Source organism: Rhinolophus sinicus, chromosome 3 (genome assembly GCF_057876585.1).
Source record: "Rhinolophus sinicus isolate RSI-liver-muscle chromosome 3, RSI-T2T, whole genome shotgun sequence".
Classification (NCBI taxonomy): Eukaryota; Metazoa; Chordata; class Mammalia; order Chiroptera; family Rhinolophidae; genus Rhinolophus; species Rhinolophus sinicus.
The window spans coordinates 90272675-90287267 of NC_142503.1; positions in this window are offsets into that span (position 1 = coordinate 90272675).

Sequence of the window (14593 nt, forward strand, 5' to 3'; positions counted from 1 at the left end):
CCACTGAGCTTCTCAGTAACACCTGGGCTCCCCTCATTCATACTCCATAGTGTCTTAGTAAATGGAGAATTCTTTGGGCCCTCTGAGTAACATAGTTGTTGGGTTCTCCAGTTTCACGTGATAAACTCACTTTTTCATGAGCCTGCTGACCCCTTTCTCAATACTCTGCTAATTAGGTCTAACATTTCTACATCATTTACTGTAGGCCATCATTCATGTCCAAGTTTTAATGAGCCATCCTAGAAGTGTATTAGGACTGTATTAATTTACTATTATTGCTGTTACAAATTGCCACAAACTTGGTGGCTTAAAACAACATACTTTTATTACCTGTAGCTTAGAGTTCCAACATGGGTCTCACTGAGCTACAACCAAGCTGGTAGGAAGGCTGTATCCCTTTGTGGAGCTCCTGGGGAGAATCTGTTTTCTTGTCTTTTCCAGCCTCTAGAGGCTGCCCGCATTCCTTGACTCATAGCCCCCCTTCCTCCATCTTCAAAGCCACCAGCATTGCATCTCTCTAACCATTCTAATAGTCACATTTCCCTCTGACTCTTCTGCCTACCTCTTATACTTCTAAGGACACTTGGGGTTACACTGGAGCCATCTGGAAATCAAAGATAATCTCTCGAGCAGTAACTAAGCCATAAAGATCTAATGCACAGATTAATGAATACAGTCACTAATGGTGTACTATAATGATGTAATGTGATAGATATTGCTTCAGCGGAACCCATATTACAATATATAAATGTATCAGCGTAACATGCTGTACACCTTAAATTTACAAATTGTTACATGCTAAATTTATCAAAAACTAGGATAATCTCCCCATTTTGAGCTCAGCTGAATAGCAGCCTTAATTCCATCCGCAACCTTAGTCACAGGTTCCAGGGCTTAGGATGTAGACTTCTTTGGGGGCCATTATTCTACCTACCACAGACTGTCCTTGGGTGTCTTTGCCAGAACATTGAAACCAGAGGTGTTTCAATGTCAATATCCACTCCCTATCCCAGCTTTATGTTCAGCGTGCCACCACTCCAAGTCAGCTCCCACATGTGCTCTCTGGTCCCTGCGAGTAATTTTATCCAGGTTCTGCAACACTCCCAGCAAGGAATTTTCTCTTGCAGCAATGACTGGTTTTCCACTTGGTTATGCAGCAGCTATTGGTCTGTAGGTATTGGGGAGGTAGGGAGAGATTTTGAGAAGCATAAGCAGCTCAAGAGGCACCTACCTGCCTCAGGTGAGATCTTTGCATGGTCTCCAAGCAAAAAGAGGCTGCTCTCCTATAGCAAGATGCTTCTTTTAGGCCAGAGAGTTCAGAAGAATTTAGGGTTTGGGGTACTCAAGCACACATACCAAGCATCTCTCATATATCAGGATCCCAGTCTTTCCCAATGAGGCCTCAGAATTTTGGCATAAATGACTTGGTGAGGCTTTGCACTTAGGGACCTTTGCGGTTCTGCCACCCTTACTTGACAATTCAGTCCCGGACCTGGTTTTCAGTCCAGTCTGCTCTCAGCACAAGATGAGGATCTTTAACTGCTGCCATGGAGGACTTCCGGCTTCCCCAACGTGTCCGGAACTGGTAGTTGGCTGGCCTGAGCCTATCATTTCGTTTCTTCAGAGCTAGAGAGAGACTGAGAGAAGCTCTGCAGTCCTTATAACTGCCGCTACCCCAACAGTGTTCAGTTACAGAACGAGTGCATAAGCTAAGGCTCCCCTTCTCCCTGTGCCTCATGTCTTGCCATAACTAGTGAGCGTCTTAGTAATTGCCGTGCTATACCATGCCAGGGGCTATCGCCACTGCACTTATTACCAGGCTCCTTTCTGACCATCTGACCAGTGAATGACCTGTTCCAGAATCCCATCCTGAGGGCTAGATTTCTACGGCCACTACCTGTACCAACTGTCATAGTTTGAATTTTCCATAACATAGAGTCTGGAACAAGGATTTGGGGGCAGATAGTTTGTTTATGGAGGTGACTCACGGATGCAGGAGTGAGGGAGCAGGGAGAGAGATGGGAGGAGGAAAAGGCAATAACGGGTGCATTGTTGAACGGGTGCTTCTTAGGCAACTACTGCTCAGTTGTGCTGAGACCTTCAGATAAATCATGTAACAAATGGGGACATTGGTATACCTGCGCCCTGCTCCAATCCTAGTGCCCACCTTCCATGGTTAGCAGGCCGGTGCCTGCTTGGCTCTGGTAGAGTGAGTGAGGACCCCTGGTAGGCTGGGAAGGACACTGTCCCTGGGGCTTTGAGGCTGGCTTGGCCTAAAGATGCTTGCGAACATCCCCCATATCACACACAGACACACGTGTTCACACACACATGTACACTAGCTAGGGTGGCCAAATTTAGCAAATAAAGGCACAAGACTTACATATGGATTCCAGATAAACAATACTTGGAACATACTTCTTATACGAAAAAATTATTCAGTGTTTTATCTGAAATTCAAATTTAACTGGGCATCCTGTATCTTATCTGGCAATCCTACCCACAGCATGAGCAGGTGGCAATGCCTCCACCCCTTTGTCTACCCACACGTCGTAATCTAATGAATTGAGGAAACTCAGTTACACCAGTAAAATGTATATTTGTTGATGAGGTGGCAGCTTTGTGCATCCCAGGAAATATATTGTGACTTTATAAGTTCTTCTAGAATAACCTCAAAGTGCTAGCCTGGAAATATGAGGAGTAAAGAAGGCAGCAGCTCTTTCCTTGTAGCCCACGTCCAGAATTCTCTTTGGTGGGATTGTCAGCTACTAGGAGGCATAAGAGTGGGATCTATCTTGAGATGATAGAAAAGAATGCAAGCAGCTGTCTCCACAATTCTGTATAATGGCGTAATTTCACCCCATCTCGTCTGTGCACAATGACTTAACAGATAGTTCACATATACGATTCATAAACATGATTCCAGATGAATAAACCAATTTTGGCTCTTAGTGTTACATTTCTAGTGATAGCAGAACAAATATATTTTACATTTTAATTATTTTTTCCATTTTTAAACTGTAAAATACACATAACGTAAAATTTACCATATCCCTATTTTTTTATATCCCTATTTTACACATGCAGAAACAGACTTAGGGCGTCCAAGCAATTAAGTTGGTGGAACTAGAATTCTCACTAAAGCTCTGTCTGCCTTCAGTGCCCAGGCTGCCTTCCCATTTACTTAGGAGTCATGTAGATCATTCTAGACACTTTGCAGAATGTTTCTTTTCCTGACCGCAGAGATTAATGACATTTGCCTTTTCTATTTATTGTCTTAGACTAAAAGTAGACAACCAAGAGTGAGCTGAGTATTCCACAATAGGGTGATGGTGAAGCAGTGGATATGAACAGAAGATCTGATGAGTCTTATAAATCTATGAGCTCTTTAGAAATAGAGAAGCAAAATTCCACAAGAGAGAGAGGAAAAGTACTCCTTCCTGCAGGTTATGTTCTTGCAGAGCAACAGTCATCCCCAGAAACCCCCCCTTAGAGAAAAAGCCTATAACCATAAGAAAGTTGACAGAAATGTCAACATCCCACAAGAAGAAAGGTCTTGTAAGAAATGTAATTTGGATTACTCAGCCACGGGGAATCACCAGAAAATCCCCGGAGCAAAGAAATCCTGTGTGTCTGTGGGAAAACCTGCCATCAGAAATTCCACCTTGTAATGCATGTGATGAAAACATACTGGAGAGAAGCCCTGTGTGTGTTAACGAATGTGGGAAAGCTTCACTGGGAACTCTACCCTTACTCAGCTTTGGAGAAGCCATTTAAGTGCAGTGACTGTGGAAAACCCTTCAAGCAGAACTCTCACCTCATAATACATCAGAGAATTCATTCTAGAGAGAAAACATAAATGTTCTGAGTGTGGAAACGCCTTCAGGAATTGCTCATAGCTTTCTTTCTTTTTTCTTTTTAAGGAGGGTGCAGCTCACAGTGGCCCATGCGGGGATCAAACACGGCAACCTTGGTGCTACAAGCACCGCACTCTGACCAACTGAGCTAACCGGCCACCGCAACTCACAGCTTTCTTGACAAAGAGGAAACACAATGGAGAGAAATCTTGCTCCAGTCATCAGTGGGAGAAAACCTTTCGTCTTAGCACAGAAGTCACCAAACATCAGAGGTTCCACACTGGCGAGAAACCTTATCAATACAACAACTGAGGGAAAACCTTCTATCAGAAATCAAGTGTGATCACACACCAGAGGATGCACAGAGGGGAGAAACTTCATACATACATTAATTGTGGGAAAACTTTCTGTCAGCGATCAAGCCTTATACATCAGAGAATCCACACTGGAGAGAAACTTTGTAAATGCAATGATTGTGGGAAAGCTTTCTCAAACCTTGAGAGAGCCTTCAAACACAGTTAGGATTTTATCTCATACATAGTATATATGTTATATTAGGCTATTATAATTTAGGATCTCCACACTAGAGAGGGGACCTATAATCATTATAAAATGGGAAGCATCTTACATCAGGCATATACAGTCACCCATTCATATTTCAGGAAAACCTTGTGAGTTTGATGTAGCAAAAGGACTCCGGCATTGTGAATGTACTTAATGCCTCTGAATTATATACTTACCATGGTCAAAAATGGTAAAATTTATGCATATTTTACCACAATTTTAAAAATAAAAAGTATGTTATACTAGATGTATGCAATAAATCCCATTTTTTATCAGAAAAAGAGGCTTAAACAGATGTTTGAATCATATTCTGTAACTGTGGAGTCCATTTTTTGAGGAAATTTAGAGTATGTTAAAAACAAAAGATGCTTTATGTTAGTTCAAAAGAATAGCTAACTCGAAATTACCCTTATAACAAACATGAGATTAGTCTGAAAGAGTTTGTAAATGCTCTTTAAAATTATTTGAGGGTTGTCAATTCTGTCTAGAAAGACTCCACGGGACGTGTCTGGCATCTCCCTGAACCATTGAATTTCTCCTGGTAGGTCCTCCTATAAATAATTAGTAATGTTTCCTGAGCACATACTATGTGCAGCCTCTATGTACTTTCTGGCATGCTCTCATTTAAGCCTCATAAAACTCTATGAAGTAAATACCGTTTATAGAAATAAAAACTGAGGCTCAGAGAGGGTGAATCTTTTGCCAAAGGATCACTCACAGCAAGTCAAGGGGCAAAGCTAAGAACATCTGACTCCAGATCCCACCATGTTGGTTCCATACAGATATGGACCATCTCTTAAAAACACAAGCCATCTTGCAAGTGGTATATCCTGGCATAGCTCAACCTCCAACATCGCATGAGCCAATTCCCATAATAAGTCTCCTTTTATATATCTACAGATATCCTATTGTTTCTGTTTCTCTTAGATAATACAGACACCAAAAGCACATGGAATCAAAGGAAAAAACGATAAATTGGATATCATCAAAATTAAAAATTTTGAAAAAATAAAATATTAAAAATTTGGGGCTTCAAAGGACACCATCAAGAAAGTGAAAGGACAACCAATAGAATGTCAAAAAAAAATTACAAATTATCTATATATGATAAGGCACTTATATCTAGGGTATATCTTATAACTAATGCAATAATAAAAAAACAAATAACCGATTAAAAGATGGACAAAAGATCTGAATAGACATTTCTCCAAAAAAGATAAGCAACTGGACAATAAGAACATGGAAAGATACTCAACATAATTAGCCATCAGGGAAATGCACATCAAAACTACAATGAAACCACTTCAAACCCACTAGATGGTTACAATAACAAGTGATGTTGAGGATGTAGGAAAATCAGAAGCCTATACACTGCTGATGAGAGTATAAAACAGGACAACCACTTTGGGTGACAGTCTAGCATTTCATTCAAAGGTCAAAGCATTTGACCCAGAAATTTCTAGTCTAGGTATACACCCAAGAGAAATGAAAACATATCCACACAAAAACTTGTACACAAATATTCATTGCAATGCATTATTCAGAATAGCCAAAAAATGGAAACAAACCAAATGTCCATCAGTGGACGAAAGAATAAACAAAATGTGGTATGTGCATAGAATGGAATGTTATTCAGCCACAAAGAAGGATGAAGTACAGATTCATACTCCAACATACACAGATGAACCCGGACTTCATTATGCTAAGTGAAAGAAGCCAGACACAAAGACCACATAGTGCATGATTACGATTCCATTTATGTGAAGTGTTCAGAACAGGCACATCCATAGACAGAAACTAGACTGGTAGCTGCCTAGTGCAGTTGGGAGAAAATAGTGTGTGACTGCTAAAGGGTGCGGGTTTCTTTTTAGGGTGGTGAAAATGTTCTAAAATTGTGGTGGTGATTGCACAACTGGACAATAAACACGGAAAAATGCTCAACATAATTAGCTGTCAGGGAAATGCATATCAAAACTACAATGAAACCACTGAATTGTACACTTTAAATGGGTGTGAATTATATCTCAATTAAGTTATTTAAAAAAACACAAAGAGGGGCAGCCGGTTGGCTCAGTTGGTTAGAGCACAGTGCTCATAACATCGCCGGTTCGATTCCCACATGGGCCAGTCAGCTACGCCTTCCACAACTAGATTGAAAAAAAAATGACTTGATTTGGAACTGATGGTCCTGGAAAAACACATTGTTCCCCAATATTCCCAATAAAAATGAACAATAAAAAATAACAAAGAAACTCAATCAAACAAATACCTTGGGAGCATAAGGCACACACCGCACAGCTTCTGCTGAGAAGCCAGCCTTGGTGGAGCAGGGGAGGATTCATGCTGAGGAGAACCCTGGATGTCCACACATGCTGCTTCCTTCTTTCTTTCTTTCTTTCTTTCTTTCTTTCTTTCTTTCTTTCTTTCTTTCTTTCTTTCTTTCTTTCTTTCCTTCTTTCCTTCCTTCCTTCCTTCCTTCCTTCCTTCCTTCCTTCCTTTCTTTCTTTCTTTTTTTTTTTTTTTTTTTTTAAGATTTTTATTGGGGAAGGGGACAGGACTTTATTGGGGAACAGCGTGTACTTCCAGGACTTTTTCCAAGTCAAGTTGTTGTCCTTTCAATCTTAGTTGTGGAGGGCGCCATTCAGCTTCAAGTTGTTGTCCTTTCAGTCTTAGTTGTGGAGGGCACAGCTCAGCTCCAGGTCCAGTTGCCGTTGCTAGTTGCAAGGGGCACAGCGCACCATCCCTTGCTGGAGTCGAACCAGCAACTTTGTGGTTGAGAGCCCACTGGCCCATGTGGGAATTGAACCAGCAGCCTTTGGAGTTAGGAGCATGGAGCTCCAACCGCCTGAGCCACTGGGCGGGCCCCACATCCTGCTTCTTAGCAGGAGAAACTGCATCCGGGGGTCAGACATGGCTTGACATGAGAAAATTCATACTAGCAGTTACTACCCTTGCATGTACTAAGTGTAGGGGATTTTTCTATCAGAATTTCAACTAAATTAAGAATCACAGATTCTGTATGAGAAAACCCCTTCACATCTGACGATCTGAGTTTGAGAATGCAACCATTCCTAGATTGCAATGCCCCTCACTGTTCCTAGAATGTGGCAAGGACATTTCTTTTCAAGGGCCCTTTGCAGCTGCTGTTCCTTCTACTTGGCATGCTCCCCACTCCCAATATTAACATACTAGGGTTTTAGTAATCAGGGAAAGGTGGAAGGACATTGCGAATAGAGGGAACAGTACCAGCAAAGGCAGGGTGTTGGAGAGTAAATGACAAGCTCATGAGAGAAGATGCTGGGTGGGTCCTGGGGAGGCTGGTGGGTTGATGGGCCTTTAACGGTAGGTTGTGGAGTAGCTGATGGAAATCCCTGACAGGGCACCATGACAGTTCCTGAACAGGTGTGACATGAAGAAAATGGGGCAATAGGCTACCCCAGGCAATCATGTGCATCTGCTGTGGGAAGGTGTTTTTTTCATGTTTTACCCCCTTTCTTTCGCCTCCCGCCCCCCTCCTCCAGTTCAAGCCATTGTTTCTCAGTCTAGTTGTATAGGACACAGCTCCCTGGCCCTTGCTGGTATTATGAGCCTTGCGCTTCCCCCCGCACCACCCCCACCCCCTGCCCCGCTGAGGCAGTCAGGTCATCAGTCGTCGGTCAGCCGCTCAGGGCAGCTCACGCCAACCTCCAGAGAGAGCAGTTGTTCACAATCTTAGCTGTAGAGGGCGCAGCTCACTGGCCCATGTGGGAATCGAACCGACAACCTCGGTGTTAGGAGCGTGGCGTTCCAACCACCTGAGCCACTGGACCGGCCGGTAAGGTTTTTTATAGTGTAATCAGAGTAGGTAAGTATTACTGAGAAATTACATGTTCAAATCAGGGTATAAGACAGATGATATAAGTAGCTTTAAAAGCAATTTTGGGGGGTCATTTGTTACTCTTTATGATTCTGATGGTGCATCAGCTTCTTCCTACAGAAGAGATGATCTAAACTTTCTTTTCACTGGAACTTTTCATCTCGGTGGCCACACTATGATGAAGCAGACAGAAACGGGACAGAGGAGTGGCAATTGTACTTCATTCCTGGCAAGTTTTGTCTTAATGATTCCTGCCTGCCCATGGTCTTAAGTATCACCCACACCGAATGATACGCACAGGAATTCCTATATGTGGGTGTGAAAGTGGCAGTGACTGTGTAATGCCTGAGACCGTCTACGGCAGTATCTAGAGGGATATGATGAAGTCTTGAGGGAAAGAGAAGTCCCATGTTTGTGACTATAAGAGGTTGTCTATATTCTACCTATCCATGTTCTCAATTTAGCTTGAATGCTATTTCCTCAACGAAGCCTTTTGTGACCACCATGTGACCCACCCCTTCCCAAGCAGAACACACGCAAGCTTTTTTTGAATTCTCCCGTTTCATTCATAGAGATAGTACAGTGGTGTAATTAAGAGCCCAAGCTCTGGAGCCAGACTGCCTGGGTTTGAATCACTGCTCCACTTACTAGCAGTGTAACGTTGGGCAAGTTACTTAACCACTCTGTGTCGCAGTTTTGTCGTCTGTGAAATAGAGACATTAGTAGGACTAAGAGTCCATATGGTTGTTGTGAAGACAGTAAAGTTGAGCTTCATTATGATTACGGTTCGTTTCCTGGCATCTCATTCTGTCCTGCATTATCAATACAGGCTTCACCACTCCCATTAGACTGGAGCCCCCTACAGGGCAAGAACCATGGTTCACTTGTCTTTGTAACACCTACAGTACTTACTGACCTGCTGTTGAAGAGCTTCAAGGATCAGTGACAAGGCAGGGGTGTCGGAGGAGGGGTTGGGACCCCTCTGGTGGTCTGGGGAGGGTGTGATAAGGTAGATTAAGCCGGGCTTTGAGCTCCAAATGCCTTTGAATCTCACTGCACCATTTACTGTGCTCCTGGTGGACTCCCCTCCCTCCTTTCCTTCCTTCCTTCCTTCCTGAAGGGAATAGAAATGGGAGCAATAATAGACCACACCTCAGAATTGTTAAGAGGATTAAATGAGTTAATATATAAAGTGCTTACAACAATGCCTGACACATAGTAAGTGCTCGATGAATGTTCCTTATTACTTTTTTCTTAATTTTTTTCTGATTATGAAAGCAATATTTACTTGTAGTATTAAAGTGTGAAAATGTAGGCAAACCCACACCATAGTGAGGAAATGAGATGTATGAACAAATAAGTAACAGATGGGGGGACAAGCGCAATGAAAGTACACACCAGAGGCAGAGGCAGCTTGGAGGAAATGACCTCCGTGGGGTGGAAGGTGGCATGCACAATGCCCTGAAAAGGCTCCACACGAAAGGTGAAGCTCACGGTGATGTTTTCAAAGATGAATAGGAGTTTGTTAGGTGGACGAAGGGAGGGCATTCAGGAAGAACGAACAGCATGTGTAAAGGCACAGAGGTATTAAACACCATCTGTGCCCCTGTAATTGTAGTTCTGCATCGCTCTGGTGTGAAGTCGGGGTGGGGGGGGAGCTAGGAGGTAGGATGAGGAAGTAGGCAGGACTAGGAGATCAAAAGCCCTGCATCATGAAAAAGAATTTGGACTTTGACTAGGGGGATGAGAAGGGGCCACTGAAAGTTTCTGAGGCGGTGTCATCAATTAGCATTTAGAGAGAGAACTCATGCATAGGTATGAGCAAGGATTGGAGAAGACTTTGGAAACAAAAAGACCTGTAAGACTGGTCCCAAGTCCCAGACGAGTTAAGGACGGTCTAGGCCCATGCAGGAGTCACAGGAATGGGCAAGACAGGATGGGCTAGGATACTGATGGACAAGCTGTATGGGTGAGGAGATGGAGAGAAACAATGCAGCCAGAAAAGTTCCCAGGTTTCTGGCTTGGCTGACTGGGAAGTTGATATCAGTAACCAAAGAAGGGAATATACAAGGAAAAATACGCTTGTGGAGGCAGATAAGAATTGTCGTTCCGGGCGAAACCACTCTGGTGACCATATTTATCTTTGTATGCAGAAAATAGTCCATGTAATTTTTGCTTCATTTTAAAATCTTCAGTTCATTACTGACATATTTAAAATAATACACCTGACTAGTCTTTATTTTCTTGAAGTAGAAAAAAATTAAACTCTATAAGCAATTTATAAAAAAAATTGTCTTTGGGCTTTCAAAAATAATCTTTTAATTAAAAATTGTTAATGTTAAGATATTCTCCATCATCACGCCATGGTTTACACTCATCAGCTGATACATTTAGGTAAAACCAGGCTTTTTCCTTACTTGGAAACTTACTACATATCTTTTCCTAGAAGTATTTGTGTTGGATCTCAAAACACAGGCCTGACATGGGATGCATGGTGGGAAGGGAGCATCAGGAATGAAATGGCTTTTGCTGTGACTGACAACATCCTTGAAAACCTTATCTTGCCCATCCCTCTCATTTTGCAGATGCCAAGGCAAAGCCAGAAGCTAACAGAAGGCAGAAGCTCACAGGCAGGCAGAACTCAGCTCAACTTAATTCCCAGCGATCACAAGGCTCCTCCGTGGAATTGCTTGCTTTTGCCCAGTGCAATTAGCCTCTCATCCCTGAAGATAACTACAATAAAGTCAATCATCAGGGGTACCATTGAACGTTTCTGCGCTGAATGGGAGGTTGAAGATGGTTCAGGCCTTCCTGGACTCTGATTTTTATTGATTGGCTGTGAGGAGCTGGAGTAGGACATGGGAACATTATGGGTGAACAAACTCATAGGCATGAATGTATGGGGTGTGTGGGGGGCCTTGTTATCTTCTTGCTATTTGATGTGACAAAGATTCTTTGCTTGGCCAAACCTTACTCAGCCTCCTGAACCTTCTCCTAGGCCCATCTGTGCACTTCCTTTTGAAATCTAATTTTAGCAAGAACTCCCCTAAGTCAGTGCTTTAGCAAGAGTCCCCATCCTCCATATCTGAACCCCCTCATCCTCCGCCTGATCACCCTGACCTGTCTTCAGCAAGAACCTTGTTGGGTCCGTTTAGCCAAAACTCCTCTTACCCGATTTCCCCTTAGAAATTTTCCATCCACTGACCCCCAGCCTGTAAATTCCTTGGCTGTAAATTCCCACTGAATCATACTGTATTGAGAATTGAGCCCAATTCTATACTGAGGTCTCTTTTCCCCCCAATTACCAATAGTTCTGAATAAAATCAGTTTTTACCGCTCTGACTACTGTCCAGCTCTGGTTTTTGGGTTTTTTTTTTTTGTTTGTTTTAAGATTTTATTGGGGAAGGGGAACAGGACTTTATTGGGGAACAGTGTTTATTTCCAGGACTTTTTTTCCAAGTCAAGTTGTTGTCCTTTCAGTCTTAGTTGTGGAGGGCGCAGCTCAGCTCCAGGTCCAGTTGCCGTTACTAGTTGCAGGGGGCGCAGCCCACCACCCCTTGCGGGAGTCGAACCGGCAACCTTGTGGTTGAGAGGACATGCTCCAACCAACTGAGCCATCTGGGAGCTCAGCGGCAGCTCAGCACAAGGTGCCGTGTTCGATCTTAGTTGCAGGGGGCGCTGCCCACCATCCCTTGCAGGACTCGAGGAATCGAACTGGCAACCTTGTGGTTGAGAGCTCACTGGCCCATGTGAGAATCGAACCGGCAGTGCTCGGAGTTTGGAGCATGGAGCTCCAACCGCCTGAGCCACCGGGCCGGCCCTAGCTCTGGTTTTTCACACATCTGGTTTTCCGATGTGTGAAGAGGAGAGGTAAAGATTAAGGCCATGCAGATACGTAGAGACCAGCTCAAGGAAAACCTCGTACTACACAGCCAAGGAGTTTGAATTTATTCTGTAAGAAGGGAGAAGCCACTGAAACTTTTTGATAAAGAAGTGACACGATGGGTATAGTGCTTTGGGGAGATTAACTTGAGAGAAAATAAAGACAATAATCCATTAGGAGACTTTATATAGTCCAGGGGAGAATAAGGACTGGAAAGAATTCTAGGGTTAGCAGCAAAGGAAATGAAGAGGAGCTAGAACTATGAAGGGGATTATAGACTCATAATTAACAAGACAATCGCCTGAAATTCACTCTTCACACATGCCACCCCATCTCACATCCAAGCCACCTATGGGATGTGGTCCAGCCTCCCACTAAGTAGAGCAAGCCAGGGGGTCTTCTATTCTCTGATCTCATTGTCTTATCTCAGTGGGCAGTTCAACTGGAGTCCTTCATCTGTAATATGGAGTTATACCAACACCTGCCTCACACACAGACGGTTGTGAGGATTAAATGATTTAACGTATGAAAACCACTTGGAAAAGGGCCCGGCAGAGTATATGCCATGTGTGATCTGCTAGTACCATCACTTGGAAATCCCACCTTCTCCATCACCTCAACGCTGAAATCTTCCTGACAATATCTATTTTTCCACTCCATGCTAACCAAAACTGCCCAGGTCTTGACACTAGTTAGATGCAGAATGAGAACAATCCAAGAAAACCCTGAAGTTGTGATCCTGAGAGATTTGCAGAAATTATGAGGGGGCAGATTATCGGAAAAATGTATCTGGTTTGAAACACACCACTTGAAACTTTTAGAGGTCCAAGCGTAAATGCCCTGTAGTCTGCTGGAGACCGACGCCTGGAGCTTGGGAGAGATCAGTGCCACACTTGCAGACTGAAACTTATTTGCAGAGGTAACAGTTGAGGCCATGCAAGTAAATGCGTTCCAAGGATAATAGCACCAACTGATACCATGACTGGACATTAAGGATGCTGTTAGAGACTGATGGGAATAGGAATTATCAGAAGTTAGGTGAATAGAATGTTATGGAAGTACTTTCAAAGATGTGAAAAACAAATGGCCCCATCAGTCTCAGGTCCCACTGAGCTCTGAAGGAGTGAGTCACGAAGGGCGGTTCAGCATCTGGGGTGCAGTGCAGACTCTGGGCAGAGAAGGGGCTCGTCCTTCACGTGTAATGACTGTTCATCATGTAGTATTTTCCCTGTTCAGGGGACTCTCCCAGAGTTCACAGAAGTGCCATGCTCAAGGCCTACCCCTAACTGTCCTGCCTTGAACCTCCCCCCATTTACTACGTATTATCTGGCTTATAAGACCTAGCTCCAGTTTATCTCCTCCTGGAAATTTCCCCTAACTCTTCCATTACTATTTCTTTCTTCTCAAATTTTCAGGCTCTATCCTCAGAAATTCTTTTGTAAGTCTGACTTGGGGCTCAGAAACCTGCATTACTAACAAGCAGCCTAGTGATTCTAATACGAATAATTCATGGTCTACCCTTTGAAAAACAGTCCATTTGCAAGTATGCAGTGAACGTCAAAGATTCAAAATGTTTCGTTATAGCTTCAAAAAATTAAAAATGTATTAGGTGGTCAATGACAATGTCATCCAAAAATTTTCAGAGGCCAGAATTCCAGACATTTCGTCTTCTCCACTAGACTTTCATCTCAGCCTTCTCCCCGACTATAACATCCTCGCACCAATAGCCAAACTAGGAAATCTAAATATGCCCATGGCTACTCAATATCCAAGTACGCTCTTGTTGGCGACCCCATGCCCAGAAACACCTTTCTAGTTGTGGTTGCTGGTTGTAAGTACCATACTACACAGAATGACTACACATACTACACAGCACATAAAATCCTACGTGTGGGGCCGGCCCGGTGGCTCACGCGGTTAGAGCTCTGTGCTCCTAACTCTGAAGGCTGCCGGTTCAATTCCCACATGGGCCAGTGGGCTCTCAACCACAAGGTTGCCGGTTCAACTCCCACAAGGGATGATGGGCTGTGCCCCCTGCAACTAGCAATGGCAACTAGACCTGGAGCTGAGCTGCGCCCTCCACAACTAAGACTGAAAGGACAACAACTTGACTTGGAAAAAAGTCCTGGAAGTACACACTGTTCTCCAATAAAGTCTTGTTTCCCTTCCCCAATAAAAATCTTAAAAAAAAAAAAAAAAAAAAAATTAAAAAAAAATCCTACGTGTGGATATAAAGGTGGGAGCAACTGTGTAAATGACTGAATAGTTTATGGCAGCATCTAGAGGAATACGATGGAGTCTTGAGGGAAACAGGTCACGTTTGTGGCCTAAAGAGAAATTGTAAAAAAAAATTTTAAGATTATTAAAGATTGCATTTAATCAGTTTCATGTTGAAACTAAATTTGGCCCCCGCGCAAAAACACACTCGATCTC